Here is a 19,500-nt window from a genome sequence, read left to right as displayed (position 1 = left end):
CTCACTCTTTAAAAAAAAAAGGAAAAGAAAAAAAGGACATGCCTAAAGTTCAGTATAAGGAATTATTAGCCACATGCAAATCCAACCTCCAGAAAGGTTTCAACTCACACCAGTCAAATGACCATCAGCAAAAAGTCTACAAACTATAAATGTTGAAGGGGTTTTACAGAACTGTGTACCTTCTAGCTGCTGGTGGGATGTAAAGTGGTAACAGCACTAACGAAAACTGAATGGAGCTGCTTTAAATGGTAAAAATTGAGCTACCATATGATGCAGCAGGGCACCTTTTGGGCCTATAACCTAAGACCACCAGAATCGGAAAGACAGAGGCAGGCAAATGTGCACTGCAGCAATATTGGAATAGCCAAGACATGGAAGCACAAAAAAGGTCCATAAACAGATGAATGGACAAAGAAGAAGTGGTATATGTACAGAATGGAATATTAGTGACGAAAAAAAATAAAAGAATGGCATATGCAGCACCACAGTTCAGACTAGAGAGAATCACACAACGTGAAATAAGTCAGGATGCGAAAGACAAATGTTCTATGATATCACTTATGTTATCTGAAAATTGATAAAAATGAACATATTTCCATAGAGAAAGACAATCTCAGATTGAGAAGACAAACTTATGGTTAAGCCAAAGAAAAGGTGTGAGGAATGGATAAATTAGGATATTGGGGTTAACACCCATATACTAATACATATAAAATATATAATCCCCAAAGACCTATGGAATACCAAGAGTGGTCTACTCAACACTCTGTAATAACCTACATGGAAAAGGACCCAAAGATCAATAGATATATGTATATGTGTAAATGGACAAGATTCTGTACACCTAGAACAAAAGACATTTTTCAATCAAATTTGCTCTGATAAAAACTACAACTTAAAGACACAAACAAGAATTAAGGAGGCTAAAACTTATGGGGGTTTGTCCTGGCACATTCCACTCTAATCTGCAACCTAAAAGCACAACTTGCAGCAAGGTTCTGTTGCCCTAGCGAGCAGAGTTGGCAACGTAGAAATGCTGCCACCCTAAGGCCGTTTCCTCAAACAGCAGCTTTAAATCTACTGCTAATGGTCACTAATATTCACAAGGACTGCAGGGCTGTAAATGACTCATGCTCTCAAAAAATGTCCTGGGGTAGGGAATGGCCAAAAAAATCCAACCGTGGCAGTTTTTTCAAGAAGGCAGTTTGAAGTTGTAAGTTTAGCTCAATCTTAAAAATACATGAAAAGGACATTGATAAACACAAAAGATCAGGAACTATTAGACGCATGGAAATCCAATCTACACAAAGGTATCACCTCACACCAGTCAGAATGACCATCAGCAAAAAGTCAACACACAATAGATGTTGAAGAAGTTGTGGAGAATAGCGTAACCTCTCGGTCTAACTGGGATGTAAACTGGTAACAGCCAATAATAGGAACAGAATGGCAGTGCGTTTCAAGGTAAAAATTGAGTTACCATATGATCCGGAAGGCCCACTATTGGGCCTGTCACCTGTGAAAGCCAGAATCAACAAGACACGGGATGGAAAATCGTGTATTGCAGCAGTATTTACAATAGCCAAGACATGGAAGCAACAAAAATGTCCATCATCAGATGAATGGACGAAAAAGTGGTCCATGTACACAATGCAATATTAGACACAGAAAAGAATGAAACAATGCCGTCTGCAGCACCATAGATGAGGCTACAGATAATCACACAACTTGAAGTAAGTCAGAAAGCGAGAGACACGTATCCTATGATATCACGTAGAGGTGTTATCTCAAGATTGATATGAAGGGACCTGTTTCCACAGAGAAGGACACTCACGTGTTCAGAAAACAAGCTTGTCGTTAACCAAAAGGAAAGGTGTGAGGAATGTATAACGGAGGATTTTGGGTTCAACAGACATATGCTAATACTTATAAAATATATAATCATCAAAGACATACCGAATACCCAGAGAGGTCTACACAGCATTCTGTAATAACCTATATGGAAGAGGATCCAAACATGAAAAGATATATGTATCAATGAAAGAGATTCTGTACACCTACAACCAACACAACATTGCAATCAAATTTGCTCTGAGAAAAATGAAAATTAAACTAAGAATACCAACAGCAAATAAGTACACATAGTTTTTGGAGGTTTCTCCTGGCACATTCCACTCTACTTTACAACCTAGAAACAGGACTTCCAGGAAGGCTCTGTTGCCCTAGTAACCAGAGTTGGGAATATAGAAATGCTGCCTCCTTGTGGCCGTTTCCTGCAACAACAGCTTTAAACCCAGAGCTAATGGTCATGTAATATCCCCAATTCATACAGGGCTGTAAATGACACCTGCCCTCAAAAAATGTCCTGGTGCAGGTAATGGCCACAGGAATTCAGAACACGGCACATTTTTCAAGGAAACAATTTGAAGAGGTAAGTTCCTCCGTTTAACTTAAAAAAAAAAAAAGAAAACGGACGTAGATAAAAGCTCAATATCAGGAATTATTAGACGCATGCAAATCCAAACTATAAAAAGGTATCACCACACAACACTCAAAATGCCATTAGTAAAAAGTCTACAAACAATAAATGCTGAAGGGGTTTTAGAGATCTGTGTACCCTCTAGTTGCTGGTGGGATGTAAACTGGTAACAGCCAGTAGTGAGGACAGAATGGAGGTGCGTTGAAAGGTAAAAATTGAACAACCATATGATCTAGTAGGCCCACTGCTGGGCCTAACCCCTGAGAAGACCAGAATCCAAAAGACACAGGCTGGCAACCCTGCACTGCACCAATATTTAGCATAGCCAAGACTTGGAAGTAACCAAAACGTCCATCCACAGATGAATGCACAAAGAAGAAGTGGTCCGTGTACACAATGGAATATTCGCCATGGAAAAGGATGAAACACTGCTCTTTGCAGCACCATAGATGAGCCTAGAGATAATCACAGAACATGAGGTAAGTCGGAAAGCAGACGACAAATAACCTGTCATATGACTCCTAGGTGTTATCTAACACACTGACACGTATGAACATATTTCCACAGAGACAGACTCTCACAGACTTAGAAAACAAACTATGGTTATCTAAAAGGAAAGGTGGGAGGAATGGATACATAAACATTAGGGTTACCATACGTATACAAATACATATTAAACACAGGTATCAAAAAGACCGACCATATACCAAGGGAGGTCTACTGAACGCTCTGTAATAATTTACACGGGGGCTTGCCTAGCGGCACCGTGGTTAAGAATCCGCCTGCCAATACCGGGGAGACAGGTTCAATCCCTGGCTCGGGAAGATCCCACATGCTGCAGAGCAACTCAGCCCGTGCACCACAACTAATGAGCCTACGCTCTGGAGCCCATCAGCCATAACTACTGAGCCCATGCACCACAACTACTGAAGCCCGCATGCGTAGAGCCCGTGCTCCGCAACAAGAGAAGCCAGTGCAGTGAGAAGCCCATGCACCGCAACGGAGAGTAGCCCATGCTAACTGCAACTGGAGAAAGCCCACAGGCAGCAAGGGAGATCTAACTTAACCAAAAATAAATAAATAAAAAACGTAAATTTATTAAAAAAAATAATAGTAATTTACATGGGAAGAGGATCTGGACATGAATAGATATATATAATGTTCAATTGAACCTGATTGTGTACACCCAGAACAAACACTATTCTACTCATTACCCCAATTTAAATAATTAAAACCATGAACAACAATTAATGAGACATAAAGTTATTGGGGTTTTCCCTGGCACATCCCAGTCTAATTTACAACCTAGGAACACAACTTTCAGGAAGGCTCTGCTACCCTAGTAACCAGATTTGGGAATGGAGACATGCTGCCGCCTTGTGGCCGTTTCCCACAACAGCAGCTTTAAACACAGGGCTAACGGTCACTTGAGATTCACAGTAATTGTAGGGCTGTAAATGACACGTGTCCTCAAAAAATGTCCTGGGGTAGGTAATGGCCAAAAAAGTTCACAGCACGGAAAATTTTTCCAGAAAACAGTTTCAAGAGGTAAGTGTTACTCACTCTGTTATTTTACAAAAAGAAGAACATGGATAAAAGCTCAATATCAGGAATTATTGGTTGGATGTAAATCCAAACTACAAAAAGATTTCACCACCCAATATTCAAAATGCCATCCGTAAAAAGTCTACAAACAACGAATGCTGACGGGTTAGTGGAGAGATGTATACCCCCTATGCTGTTGGATGGATGTAAACTGGTAACAGCTAATCATGAGAACAGAATGGAGCTGCGTTTAAAAGGTAAAAATTGAGCTACCATATGATGCGGCCGAACCCCTAATGGGCCTATACCCTAAGAAGACCAGAATCGGAAAGGCACAGACAGGCAAACATGCACTGCAGCAATATTTACAATAGCCAAGACATGCAAACAAACAAATTGTCCATCAACAGATAAATGGACAAAGAAGAAGTGGTATACGTACCGAATGGAATAGTAGCCTCGGGAAAAAAATGAACAATGCCGTTGTCGGGACTACAGATGAGCCTAGAAATAATCATATTACATTAAGTAAGTCAAAAGGGAATGACAAATATCCTATGATATCATTTATACATGCTATCCTAAGATGGCTACCAATGAACATATTTCCACAGAAAAAGACACTCACAGACTTATGAAACAAACTAATGGTTAACCAAAATGAAAGGTGGGAGGATGGATAAATTAGGATTATGGGGGTTGCATACATATACTAATGTATGTTAAATGTATATAAACATATAACGTATAAACTATATGAATTATATAATCACCAATACATATAAAATATATAATGACAAAACGCCTATCAAATACCAAGGGAGGTCTACTCAACATTCTGTAATACCATACATGGTAACAGGATCCGAAGATGAACAGACATATGTATGAATCATTAAGCAGATTCTGTACAGCCAGACAAACAAAACACTCTAGTCAAGTATACTCCGATAAGAAATAGAAATTAAATTAAAAAAACAAACATAAGTAATGAGACATAAACTTCTGGGGGTTTGTCCCAATACATTCCACTCTAATTTACAACCGCGGAACACGACGTCCAGGAAGACTCTGTTGCCCTAGTAACAAGAGTTGAGAACGTAATAATGCTGCCGCCATGTGGCTGTTTCCCACAACAGCAGCTTTAAACCCAGTGCTAATGGTCGCTTAATAGTCACAAGGACTGCAGGGCTGTAAATGACACCTGCCCTCAAAAAATGCCCTGCGGTAGGGAATAGGTAAGAAAATTCAACACATGACAAATTTTTCAAGAAGTCAATATGAAGAGGGAAGTTGTACTCACTCTTTAAAAAAAAAAGGAAAAGAAAAAAAGGACATGCCTAAAGTTCAGTATAAGGAATTATTAGCCACATGCAAATCCAACCTCCAGAAAGGTTTCAACTCACACCAGTCAAATGACCATCAGCAAAAAGTCTACAAACTATAAATGTTGAAGGGGTTTTACAGAACTGTGTACCTTCTAGCTGCTGGTGGGATGTAAAGTGGTAACAGCACTAACGAAAACTGAATGGAGCTGCTTTAAATGGTAAAAATTGAGCTACCATATGATGCAGCAGGGCACCTTTTGGGCCTATAACCTAAGACCACCAGAATCGGAAAGACAGAGGCAGGCAAATGTACACTGCAGCAATATTGGAATAGCCAAGACATGGAAGCACAAAAAAGGTCCATAAACAGATGAATGGACAAAGAAGAAGTGGTATATGTACAGAATGGAATATTAGTGACGAAAAAAAATAAAAGAATGGCATATGCAGCACCACAGTTCAGACTAGAGAGAATCACACAACGTGAAATAAGTCAGGATGCGAAAGACAAATGTTCTATGATATCACTTATGTTATCTGAAAATTGATAAAAATGAACATATTTCCATAGAGAAAGACAATCTCAGATTGAGAAGACAAACTTATGGTTAAGCCAAAGAAAAGGTGTGAGGAATGGATAAATTAGGATATTGGGGTTAACACCCATATACTAATACATATAAAATATATAATCCCCAAAGACCTATGGAATACCAAGAGTGGTCTACTCAACACTCCGTAATAACCTACATGGAAAAGGACCCAAAGATCAATAGATATATGTATATGTGTAAATGGACAAGATTCTGTACACCTAGAACAAAAGACATTTTTCAATCAAATTTGCTCTGATAAAAACTACAACTTAAAGACACAAACAAGAATTAAGGAGGCTAAAACTTATGGGGGTTTGTCCTGGCACATGCCACTCTAATCTGCAACCTAAAAGCACAACTTGCAGCAAGGTTCTGTTGCCCTAGCGAGCAGAGTTGGCAACGTAGAAATGCTGCCACCCTAAGGCCGTTTCCCCAAACAGCAGCTTTAAATCTACTGCTAATGGTCACTAATATTCACAAGGACTGCAGGGCTGTAAATGACTCATGCTCTCAAAAAATGTCCTGGGGTAGGGAATGGCCAAAAAAATCCAACCGTGGCAGTTTTTTCAAGAAGGCAGTTTGAAGTTGTAAGTTTAGCTCAATCTTAAAAATACATGAAAAGGACATTGATAAACGCAAAAGATCAGGAACTATTAGACGCATGGAAATCCAATCTACACAAAGGTATCACCTCACACCAGTCAGAATGACCATCAGCAAAAAGTCAACACACAATAGATGTTGAAGAAGTTGTGGAGAATAGCGTAACCTCTCGGTCTAAGTGGGATGTAAACTGGTAACAGCCAATAATAGGAACAGAATGGCAGTGCGTTTCAAGGTAAAAATTGAGTTACCATATGATCCGGAAGGCCCACTATTGGGCCTGTCACCTGTGAAAGCCAGAATCAACAAGACACGGGATGGAAAATCGTGTATTGCAGCAGTATTTACAATAGCCAAGACATGGAAGCAACAAAAATGTCCATCATCAGATGAATGGACGAAAAAGTGGTCCATGTACACAATGCAATATTAGACACAGAAAAGAATGAAACAATGCCGTCTGCAGCACCATAGATGAGGCTACAGATAATCACACAACTTGAAGTAAGTCAGAAAGCGAGAGACACGTATCCTATGATATCACGTAGAGGTGTTATCTCAAGATTGATATGAAGGGACCTGTTTCCACAGAGAAGGACACTCACGTGTTCAGAAAACAAGCTTGTCGTTAACCAAAAGGAAAGGTGTGAGGAATGTATAACGGAGGATTTTGGGTTCAACAGACATATGCTAATACTTATAAAATATATAATCATCAAAGACATACCGAATACCCAGAGAGGTCTACACAGCATTCTGTAATAACCTATATGGAAGAGGATCCAAACATGAAAAGATATATGTATCAATGAAAGAGATTCTGTACACCTACAACCAACACAACATTACAATCAAATTTGCTCTGAGAAAAATGAAAATTAAACTAAGAATACCAACAGCAAATAAGTACACATAGTTTTTAGAGGTTTCTCCTGGCACATTCCACTCTACTTTACAACCTAGAAACAGGACTTCCAGGAAGGCTCTGTTGCCCTAGTAACCAGAGTTGGGAATATAGAAATGCTGCCTCCTTGTGGCCGTTTCCTGCAACAACAGCTTTAAACCCAGAGCTAATGGTCATGTAATATCCCCAATTCATACAGGGCTGTAAATGACACCTGCCCTCAAAAAATGTCCTGGTGCAGGTAATGGCCACAGGAATTCAGAACACGGCACATTTTTCAAGGAAACAATTTGAAGAGGTAAGTTCCTCCGTTTAACTTAAAAATAAAAAAAGAAAACGGACGTAGATAAAAGCTCAATATCAGGAATTATTAGACACATGCAAATCCAAACTATAAAAAGGTATCACCACACAACACTCAAAATGCCATTAGTAAAAAGTCTACAAACAATAAATGCTGAAGGGGTTTTAGAGATCTGTGTACCCTCTAGTTGCTGGTGGGATGTAAACTGGTAACAGCCAGTAGTGAGGACAGAATGGAGGTGCGTTGAAAGGTAAAAATTGAACAACCATATGATCTAGTAGGCCCACTGCTGGGCCTAACCCCTGAGAAGACCAGAATCCAAAAGACACAGGCTGGCAACCCTGCACTGCACCAATATTTAGCATAGCCAAGACTTGGAAGTAACCAAAACGTCCATCCACAGATGAATGCACAAAGAAGAAGTGGTCCGTGTACACAATGGAATATTCGCCATGGAAAAGGATGAAACACTGCTCTTTGCAGCACCATAGATGAGCCTACAGATAATCACAGAACATGAGGTAAGTCGGAAAGCAGACGACAAATAACCTGTCATATGACTCCTAGGTGTTATCTAACACACTGACACGTATGAACATATTTCCACAGAGACAGACTCTCACAGACTTAGAAAACAAACTATGGTTATCTAAAAGGAAAGGTGGGAGGAATGGATACATAAACATTAGGGTTACCATACGTATACAAATACATATTAAACACAGGTATCAAAAAGACCGACCATATACCAAGGGAGGTCTACTGAACACTCTGTAATAATTTACACGGGGGCTTGCCTAGCGGCACCGTGGTTAAGAATCCGCCTGCCAATACCGGGGAGACAGGTTCAATCCCTGGCTCGGGAAGATCCCACATGCTGCAGAGCAACTCAGCCCGTGCACCACAACTAATGAGCCTACGCTCTGGAGCCCATCAGCCATAACTACTGAGCCCATGCACCACAACTACTGAAGCCCGCATGCGTAGAGCCTGTGCTCCGCAACAAGAGAAGCCAGTGCAGTGAGAAGCCCATGCACCGCAACGGAGAGTAGCCCATGCTAACTGCAACTGGAGAAAGCCCACAGGCAGCAAGGGAGATCTAACTTAGCCAAAAATAAATAAATAAAAAACGTAAATTTATTAAAAAAAATAATAGTAATTTACATGGGAAGAGGATCTGGACATGAATAGATATATATAATGTTCAATTGAACCTGATTGTGTACACCCAGAACAAACACTATTCTACTCATTACCCCAATTTAAATAATTAAAACCATGAACAACAATTAATGAGACATAAAGTTATTGGGGTTTTCCCTGGCACATCCCAGTCTAATTTACAACCTAGGAACACAACTTTCAGGAAGGCTCTGCTACCCTAGTAACCAGATTTGGGAATGGAGACATGCTGCCGCCTTGTGGCCGTTTCCCACAACAGCAGCTTTAAACACAGGGCTAACGGTCACTTGAGATTCACAGTAATTGTAGGGCTGTAAATGACACGTGTCCTCAAAAAATGTCCTGGGGTAGGTAATGGCCAAAAAAGTTCACAGCACGGAAAATTTTTCCAGAAAACAGTTTCAAGAGGTAAGTGTTACTCACTCTGTTATTTTACAAAAAGAAGAACATGGATAAAAGCTCAATATCAGGAATTATTGGTTGGATGTAAATCCAAACTACAAAAAGATTTCACCACCCAATATTCAAAATGCCATCCGTAAAAAGTCTACAAACAACGAATGCTGACGGGTTAGTGGAGAGATGTATACCCCCTATGCTGTTGGATGGATGTAAACTGGTAACAGCTAATCATGAGAACAGAATGGAGCTGCGTTTAAAAGGTAAAAATTGAGCTACCATATGATGCGGCCGAACCCCTAATGGGCCTATACCCTAAGAAGACCAGAATCGGAAAGGCACAGACAGGCAAACATGCACTGCAGCAATATTTACAATAGCCAAGACATGCAAACAAACAAATTGTCCATCAACAGATAAATGGACAAAGAAGAAGTGGTATACGTACCGAATGGAATAGTAGCCTCGGGAAAAAAATGAACAATGCCGTTGTCGGGACTACAGATGAGCCTAGAAATAATCATATTACATTAAGTAAGTCAAAAGGGAATGACAAATATCCTATGATATCATTTATACATGCTATCCTAAGATGGCTACCAATGAACATATTTCCACAGAAAAAGACACTCACAGACTTATGAAACAAACTAATGGTTAACCAAAATGAAAGGTGGGAGGATGGATAAATTAGGATTATGGGGGTTGCATACATATACTAATGTATGTTAAATGTATATAAACATATAACGTATAAACTATATGAATTATATAATCACCAATACATATAAAATATATAATGACAAAACGCCTATCAAATACCAAGGGAGGTCTACTCAACATTCTGTAATACCATACATGGTAACAGGATCCGAAGATGAACAGACATATGTATGAATCATTAAGCAGATTCTGTACAGCCAGACAAACAAAACACTCTAGTCAAGTATACTCCGATAAGAAATAGAAATTAAATTAAAAAAACAAACATAAGTAATGAGACATAAACTTCTGGGGGTTTGTCCCAATACATTCCACTCTAATTTACAACCGCGGAACACGACGTCCAGGAAGACTCTGTTGCCCTAGTAACAAGAGTTGAGAACGTAATAATGCTGCCGCCATGTGGCTGTTTCCCACAACAGCAGCTTTAAACCCAGTGCTAATGGTCGCTTAATAGTCACAAGGACTGCAGGGCTGTAAATGACACCTGCCCTCAAAAAATGCCCTGCGGTAGGGAATAGGTAAGAAAATTCAACACATGACAAATTTTTCAAGAAGTCAATATGAAGAGGGAAGTTGTACTCACTCTTTAAAAAAAAAAGGAAAAGAAAAAAAGGACATGCCTAAAGTTCAGTATAAGGAATTATTAGCCACATGCAAATCCAACCTCCAGAAAGGTTTCAACTCACACCAGTCAAATGACCATCAGCAAAAAGTCTACAAACTATAAATGTTGAAGGGGTTTTACAGAACTGTGTACCTTCTAGCTGCTGGTGGGATGTAAAGTGGTAACAGCACTAACGAAAACTGAATGGAGCTGCTTTAAATGGTAAAAATTGAGCTACCATATGATGCAGCAGGGCACCTTTTGGGCCTATAACCTAAGACCACCAGAATCGGAAAGACAGAGGCAGGCAAATGTGCACTGCAGCAATATTGGAATAGCCAAGACATGGAAGCACAAAAAAGGTCCATAAACAGATGAATGGACAAAGAAGAAGTGGTATATGTACAGAATGGAATATTAGTGACGAAAAAAAATAAAAGAATGGCATATGCAGCACCACAGTTCAGACTAGAGAGAATCACACAACGTGAAATAAGTCAGGATGCGAAAGACAAATGTTCTATGATATCACTTATGTTATCTGAAAATTGATAAAAATGAACATATTTACATAGAGAAAGACAATCTCAGATTGAGAAGACAAACTTATGGTTAAGCCAAAGAAAAGGTGTGAGGAATGGATAAATTAGGATATTGGGGTTAACACCCATATACTAATACATATAAAATATATAATCCCCAAAGACCTATGGAATACCAAGAGTGGTCTACTCAACACTCTGTAATAACCTACATGGAAAAGGACCCAAAGATCAATAGATATATGTATATGTGTAAATGGACAAGATTCTGTACACCTAGAACAAAAGACATTTTTCAATCAAATTTGCTCTGATAAAAACTACAACTTAAAGACACAAACAAGAATTAAGGAGGCTAAAACTTATGGGGGTTTGTCCTGGCACATGCCACTCTAATCTGCAACCTAAAAGCACAACTTGCAGCAAGGTTCTGTTGCCCTAGCGAGCAGAGTTGGCAACGTAGAAATGCTGCCACCCTAAAGCCGTTTCCCCAAACAGCAGCTTTAAATCTACTGCTAATGGTCACTAATATTCACAAGGACTGCAGGGCTGTAAATGACTCATGCTCTCAAAAAATGTCCTGGGGTAGGGAATGGCCAAAAAAATCCAACCGTGGCAGTTTTTTCAAGAAGGCAGTTTGAAGTTGTAAGTTTAGCTCAATCTTAAAAATACATGAAAAGGACATTGATAAACGCAAAAGATCAGGAACTATTAGACGCATGGAAATCCAATCTACACAAAGGTATCACCTCACACCAGTCAGAATGACCATCAGCAAAAAGTCAACACACAATAGATGTTGAAGAAGTTGTGGAGAATAGCGTAACCTCTCGGTCTAACTGGAATGTAAACTGGTAACAGCCAATAATAGGAACAGAATGGCAGTGCGTTTCAAGGTAAAAATTGAGTTACCATATGATCCGGAAGGCCCACTATTGGGCCTGTCACCTGTGAAAGCCAGAATCAACAAGACACGGGATGGAAAATCGTGTATTGCAGCAGTATTTACAATAGCCAAGACATGGAAGCAACAAAAATGTCCATCATCAGATGAATGGACGAAAAAGTGGTCCATGTACACAATGCAATATTAGACACAGAAAAGAATGAAACAATGCCGTCTGCAGCACCATAGATGAGGCTACAGATAATCACACAACTTGAAGTAAGTCAGAAAGCGAGAGACACGTATCCTATGATATCACGTAGAGGTGTTATCTCAAGATTGATATGAAGGGACCTGTTTCCACAGAGAAGGACACTCACGTGTTCAGAAAACAAGCTTGTCGTTAACCAAAAGGAAAGGTGTGAGGAATGTATAACGGAGGATTTTGGGTTCAACAGACATATGCTAATACTTATAAAATATATAATCATCAAAGACATACCGAATACCCAGAGAGGTCTACACAGCATTCTGTAATAACCTATATGGAAGAGGATCCAAACATGAAAAGATATATGTATCAATGAAAGAGATTCTGTACACCTACAACCAACACAACATTACAATCAAATTTGCTCTGAGAAAAATGAAAATTAAACTAAGAATACCAACAGCAAATAAGTACACATAGTTTTTAGAGGTTTCTCCTGGCACATTCCACTCTACTTTACAACCTAGAAACAGGACTTCCAGGAAGGCTCTGTTGCCCTAGTAACCAGAGTTGGGAATATAGAAATGCTGCCTCCTTGTGGCCGTTTCCTGCAACAACAGCTTTAAACCCAGAGCTAATGGTCATGTAATATCCCCAATTCATACAGGGCTGTAAATGACACCTGCCCTCAAAAAATGTCCTGGTGCAGGTAATGGCCACAGGAATTCAGAACACGGCACATTTTTCAAGGAAACAATTTGAAGAGGTAAGTTCCTCCGTTTAACTTAAAAATAAAAAAAGAAAACGGACGTAGATAAAAGCTCAATATCAGGAATTATTAGACACATGCAAATCCAAACTATAAAAAGGTATCACCACACAACACTCAAAATGCCATTAGTAAAAAGTCTACAAACAATAAATGCTGAAGGGGTTTTAGAGATCTGTGTACCCTCTAGTTGCTGGTGGGATGTAAACTGGTAACAGCCAGTAGTGAGGACAGAATGGAGGTGCGTTGAAAGGTAAAAATTGAACAACCATATGATCTAGTAGGCCCACTGCTGGGCCTAACCCCTGAGAAGACCAGAATCCAAAAGACACAGGCTGGCAACCCTGCACTGCACCAATATTTAGCATAGCCAAGACTTGGAAGTAACCAAAACGTCCATCCACAGATGAATGCACAAAGAAGAAGTGGTCCGTGTACACAATGGAATATTCGCCATGGAAAAGGATGAAACACTGCTCTTTGCAGCACCATAGATGAGCCTAGAGATAATCACAGAACATGAGGTAAGTCGGAAAGCAGACGACAAATAACCTGTCATATGACTCCTAGGTGTTATCTAACACACTGACACGTATGAACATATTTCCACAGAGACAGACTCTCACAGACTTAGAAAACAAACTATGGTTATCTAAAAGGAAAGGTGGGAGGAATGGATACATAAACATTAGGGTTACCATACGTATACAAATACATATTAAACACAGGTATCAAAAAGACCGACCATATACCAAGGGAGGTCTACTGAACGCTCTGTAATAATTTACACGGGGGCTTGCCTAGCGGCACCGTGGTTAAGAATCCGCCTGCCAATACCGGGGAGACAGGTTCAATCCCTGGCTCGGGAAGATCCCACATGCTGCAGAGCAACTCAGCCCGTGCACCACAACTAATGAGCCTACGCTCTGGAGCCCATCAGCCATAACTACTGAGCCCATGCACCACAACTACTGAAGCCCGCATGCGTAGAGCCCGTGCTCCGCAACAAGAGAAGCCAGTGCAGTGAGAAGCCCATGCACCGCAACGGAGAGTAGCCCATGCTAACTGCAACTGGAGAAAGCCCACAGGCAGCAAGGGAGATCTAACTTAGCCAAAAATAAATAAATAAAAAACGTAAATTTATTAAAAAAAATAATAGTAATTTACATGGGAAGAGGATCTGGACATGAATAGATATATATAATGTTCAATTGAACCTGATTGTGTACACCCAGAACAAACACTATTCTACTCATTACCCCAATTTAAATAATTAAAACCATGAACAACAATTAATGAGACATAAAGTTATTGGGGTTTTCCCTGGCACATCCCAGTCTAATTTACAACCTAGGAACACAACTTTCAGGAAGGCTCTGCTACCCTAGTAACCAGATTTGGGAATGGAGACATGCTGCCGCCTTGTGGCCGTTTCCCACAACAGCAGCTTTAAACACAGGGCTAACGGTCACTTGAGATTCACAGTAATTGTAGGGCTGTAAATGACACGTGTCCTCAAAAAATGTCCTGGGGTAGGTAATGGCCAAAAAAGTTCACAGCACGGAAAATTTTTCCAGAAAACAGTTTCAAGAGGTAAGTGTTACTCACTCTGTTATTTTACAAAAAGAAGAACATGGATAAAAGCTCAATATCAGGAATTATTGGTTGGATGTAAATCCAAACTACAAAAAGATTTCACCACCCAATATTCAAAATGCCATCCGTAAAAAGTCTACAAACAACGAATGCTGACGGGTTAGTGGAGAGATGTATACCCCCTATGCTGTTGGATGGATGTAAACTGGTAACAGCTAATCATGAGAACAGAATGGAGCTGCATTTAAAAGGTAAAAATTGAGCTACCATATGATGCGGCCGAACCCCTAATGGGCCTATACCCTAAGAAGACCAGAATCGGAAAGGCACAGACAGGCAAACATGCACTGCAGCAATATTTACAATAGCCAAGACATGCAAACAAACAAATTGTCCATCAACAGATAAATGGACAAAGAAGAAGTGGTATACGTACCGAATGGAATAGTAGCCTCGGGAAAAAAATGAACAATGCCGTTGTCGGGACTACAGATGAGCCTAGAAATAATCATATTACATTAAGTAAGTCAAAAGGGAATGACAAATATCCTATGATATCATTTATACATGCTATCCTAAGATGGCTACCAATGAACATATTTCCACAGAAAAAGACACTCACAGACTTATGAAACAAACTAATGGTTAACCAAAATGAAAGGTGGGAGGATGGATAAATTAGGATTATGGGGGTTGCATACATATACTAATGTATGTTAAATGTATATAAACATATAACGTATAAACTATATGAATTATATAATCACCAATACATATAAAATATATAATGACAAAACGCCTATCAAATACCAAGGGAGGTCTACTCAACATTCTGTAATACCATACATGGTAACAGGATCCGAAGATGAACAGACATATGTATGAATCATTAAGCAGATTCTGTACAGCCAGACAAACAAAACACTCTAGTCAAGTATACTCCGATAAGAAATAGAAATTAAATTAAAAAAACAAACATAAGTAATGAGACATAAACTTCTGGGGGTTTGTCCCAATACATTCCACTCTAATTTACAACCGCGGAACACGACGTCCAGGAAGACTCTGTTGCCCTAGTAACAAGAGTTGAGAACGTAATAATGCTGCCGCCATGTGGCTGTTTCCCACAACAGCAGCTTTAAACCCAGTGCTAATGGTCGCTTAATAGTCACAAGGACTGCAGGGCTGTAAATGACACCTGCCCTCAAAAAATGCCCTGCGGTAGGGAATAGGTAAGAAAATTCAACACATGACAAATTTTTCAAGAAGTCAATATGAAGAGGGAAGTTGTACTCACTCTTTAAAAAAAAAAGGAAAAGAAAAAAAGGACATGCCTAAAGTTCAGTATAAGGAATTATTAGCCACATGCAAATCCAACCTCCAGAAAGGTTTCAACTCACACCAGTCAAATGACCATCAGCAAAAAGTCTACAAACTATAAATGTTGAAGGGGTTTTACAGAACTGTGTACCTTCTAGCTGCTGGTGGGATGTAAAGTGGTAACAGCACTAACGAAAACTGAATGGAGCTGCTTTAAATGGTAAAAATTGAGCTACCATATGATGCAGCAGGGCACCTTTTGGGCCTATAACCTAAGACCACCAGAATCGGAAAGACAGAGGCAGGCAAATGTGCACTGCAGCAATATTGGAATAGCCAAGACATGGAAGCACAAAAAAGGTCCATAAACAGATGAATGGACAAAGAAGAAGTGGTATATGTACAGAATGGAATATTAGTGACGAAAAAAAATAAAAGAATGGCATATGCAGCACCACAGTTCAGACTAGAGAGAATCACACAACGTGAAATAAGTCAGGATGCGAAAGACAAATGTTCTATGATATCACTTATGTTATCTGAAAATTGATAAAAATGAACATATTTCCATAGAGAAAGACAATCTCAGATTGAGAAGACAAACTTATGGTTAAGCCAAAGAAAAGGTGTGAGGAATGGATAAATTAGGATATTGGGGTTAACACCCATATACTAATACATATAAAATATATAATCCCCAAAGACCTATGGAATACCAAGAGTGGTCTACTCAACACTCTGTAATAACCTACATGGAAAAGGACCCAAAGATCAATAGATATATGTATATGTGTAAATGGACAAGATTCTGTACACCTAGAACAAAAGACATTTTTCAATCAAATTTGCTCTGATAAAAACTACAACTTAAAGACACAAACAAGAATTAAGGAGGCTAAAACTTATGGGGGTTTGTCCTGGCACATGCCACTCTAATCTGCAACCTAAAAGCACAACTTGCAGCAAGGTTCTGTTGCCCTAGCGAGCAGAGTTGGCAACGTAGAAATGCTGCCACCCTAAAGCCGTTTCCCCAAACAGCAGCTTTAAATCTACTGCTAATGGTCACTAATATTCACAAGGACTGCAGGGCTGTAAATGACTCATGCTCTCAAAAAATGTCCTGGGGTAGGGAATGGCCAAAAAAATCCAACCGTGGCAGTTTTTTCAAGAAGGCAGTTTGAAGTTGTAAGTTTAGCTCAATCTTAAAAATACATGAAAAGGACATTGATAAACGCAAAAGATCAGGAACTATTAGACGCATGGAAATCCAATCTACACAAAGGTATCACCTCACACCAGTCAGAATGACCATCAGCAAAAAGTCAACACACAATAGATGTTGAAGAAGTTGTGGAGAATAGCGTAACCTCTCGGTCTAACTGGAATGTAAACTGGTAACAGCCAATAATAGGAACAGAATGGCAGTGCGTTTCAAGGTAAAAATTGAGTTACCATATGATCCGGAAGGCCCACTATTGGGCCTGTCACCTGTGAAAGCCAGAATCAACAAGACACGGGATGGAAAATCGTGTATTGCAGCAGTATTTACAATAGCCAAGACATGGAAGCAACAAAAATGTCCATCATCAGATGAATGGACGAAAAAGTGGTCCATGTACACAATGCAATATTAGACACAGAAAAGAATGAAACAATGCCGTCTGCAGCACCATAGATGAGGCTACAGATAATCACACAACTTGAAGTAAGTCAGAAAGCGAGAGACACGTATCCTATGATATCACGTAGAGGTGTTATCTCAAGATTGATATGAAGGGACCTGTTTCCACAGAGAAGGACACTCACGTGTTCAGAAAACAAGCTTGTCGTTAACCAAAAGGAAAGGTGTGAGGAATGTATAACGGAGGATTTTGGGTTCAACAGACATATGCTAATACTTATAAAATATATAATCATCAAAGACATACCGAATACCCAGAGAGGTCTACACAGCATTCTGTAATAACCTATATGGAAGAGGATCCAAACATGAAAAGATATATGTATCAATGAAAGAGATTCTGTACACCTACAACCAACACAACATTACAATCAAATTTGCTCTGAGAAAAATGAAAATTAAACTAAGAATACCAACAGCAAATAAGTACACATAGTTTTTAGAGGTTTCTCCTGGCACATTCCACTCTACTTTACAACCTAGAAACAGGACTTCCAGGAAGGCTCTGTTGCCCTAGTAACCAGAGTTGGGAATATAGAAATGCTGCCTCCTTGTGGCCGTTTCCTGCAACAACAGCTTTAAACCCAGAGCTAATGGTCATGTAATATCCCCAATTCATACAGGGCTGTAAATGACACCTGCCCTCAAAAAATGTCCTGGTGCAGGTAATGGCCACAGGAATTCAGAACACGGCACATTTTTCAAGGAAACAATTTGAAGAGGTAAGTTCCTCCGTTTAACTTAAAAATAAAAAAAGAAAACGGACGTAGATAAAAGCTCAATATCAGGAATTATTAGACACATGCAAATCCAAACTATAAAAAGGTATCACCACACAACACTCAAAATGCCATTAGTAAAAAGTCTACAAACAATAAATGCTGAAGGGGTTTTAGAGATCTGTGTACCCTCTAGTTGCTGGTGGGATGTAAACTGGTAACAGCCAGTAGTGAGGACAGAATGGAGGTGCGTTGAAAGGTAAAAATTGAACAACCATATGATCTAGTAGGCCCACTGCTGGGCCTAACCCCTGAGAAGACCAGAATCCAAAAGACACAGGCTGGCAACCCTGCACTGCACCAATATTTAGCATAGCCAAGACTTGGAAGTAACCAAAACGTCCATCCACAGATGAATGCACAAAGAAGAAGTGGTCCGTGTACACAATGGAATATTCGCCATGGAAAAGGATGAAACACTGCTCTTTGCAGCACCATAGATGAGCCTACAGATAATCACAGAACATGAGGTAAGTCGGAAAGCAGACGACAAATAACCTGTCATATGACTCCTAGGTGTTATCTAACACACTGACACGTATGAACATATTTCCACAGAGACAGACTCTCACAGACTTAGAAAACAAACTATGGTTATCTAAAAGGAAAGGTGGGAGGAATGGATACATAAACATTAGGGTTACCATACGTATACAAATACATATTAAACACAGGTATCAAAAAGACCGACCATATACCAAGGGAGGTCTACTGAACACTCTGTAATAATTTACACGGGGGCTTGCCTAGCGGCACCGTGGTTAAGAATCCGCCTGCCAATACCGGGGAGACAGGTTCAATCCCTGGCTCGGGAAGATCCCACATGCTGCAGAGCAACTCAGCCCGTGCACCACAACTAATGAGCCTACGCTCTGGAGCCCATCAGCCATAACTACTGAGCCCATGCACCACAACTACTGAAGCCCGCATGCGTAGAGCCTGTGCTCCGCAACAAGAGAAGCCAGTGCAGTGAGAAGCCCATGCACCGCAACGGAGAGTAGCCCATGCTAACTGCAACTGGAGAAAGCCCACAGGCAGCAAGGGAG

This window comes from Balaenoptera ricei, chromosome 1, assembly GCF_028023285.1.
Source record: "Balaenoptera ricei isolate mBalRic1 chromosome 1, mBalRic1.hap2, whole genome shotgun sequence".
In the NCBI taxonomy this organism is placed as follows: Eukaryota; Metazoa; Chordata; class Mammalia; order Artiodactyla; family Balaenopteridae; genus Balaenoptera; species Balaenoptera ricei.
The sequence above is the reverse complement of the archived record's forward strand: the minus strand, read 5'-3'. Positions refer to the sequence as shown.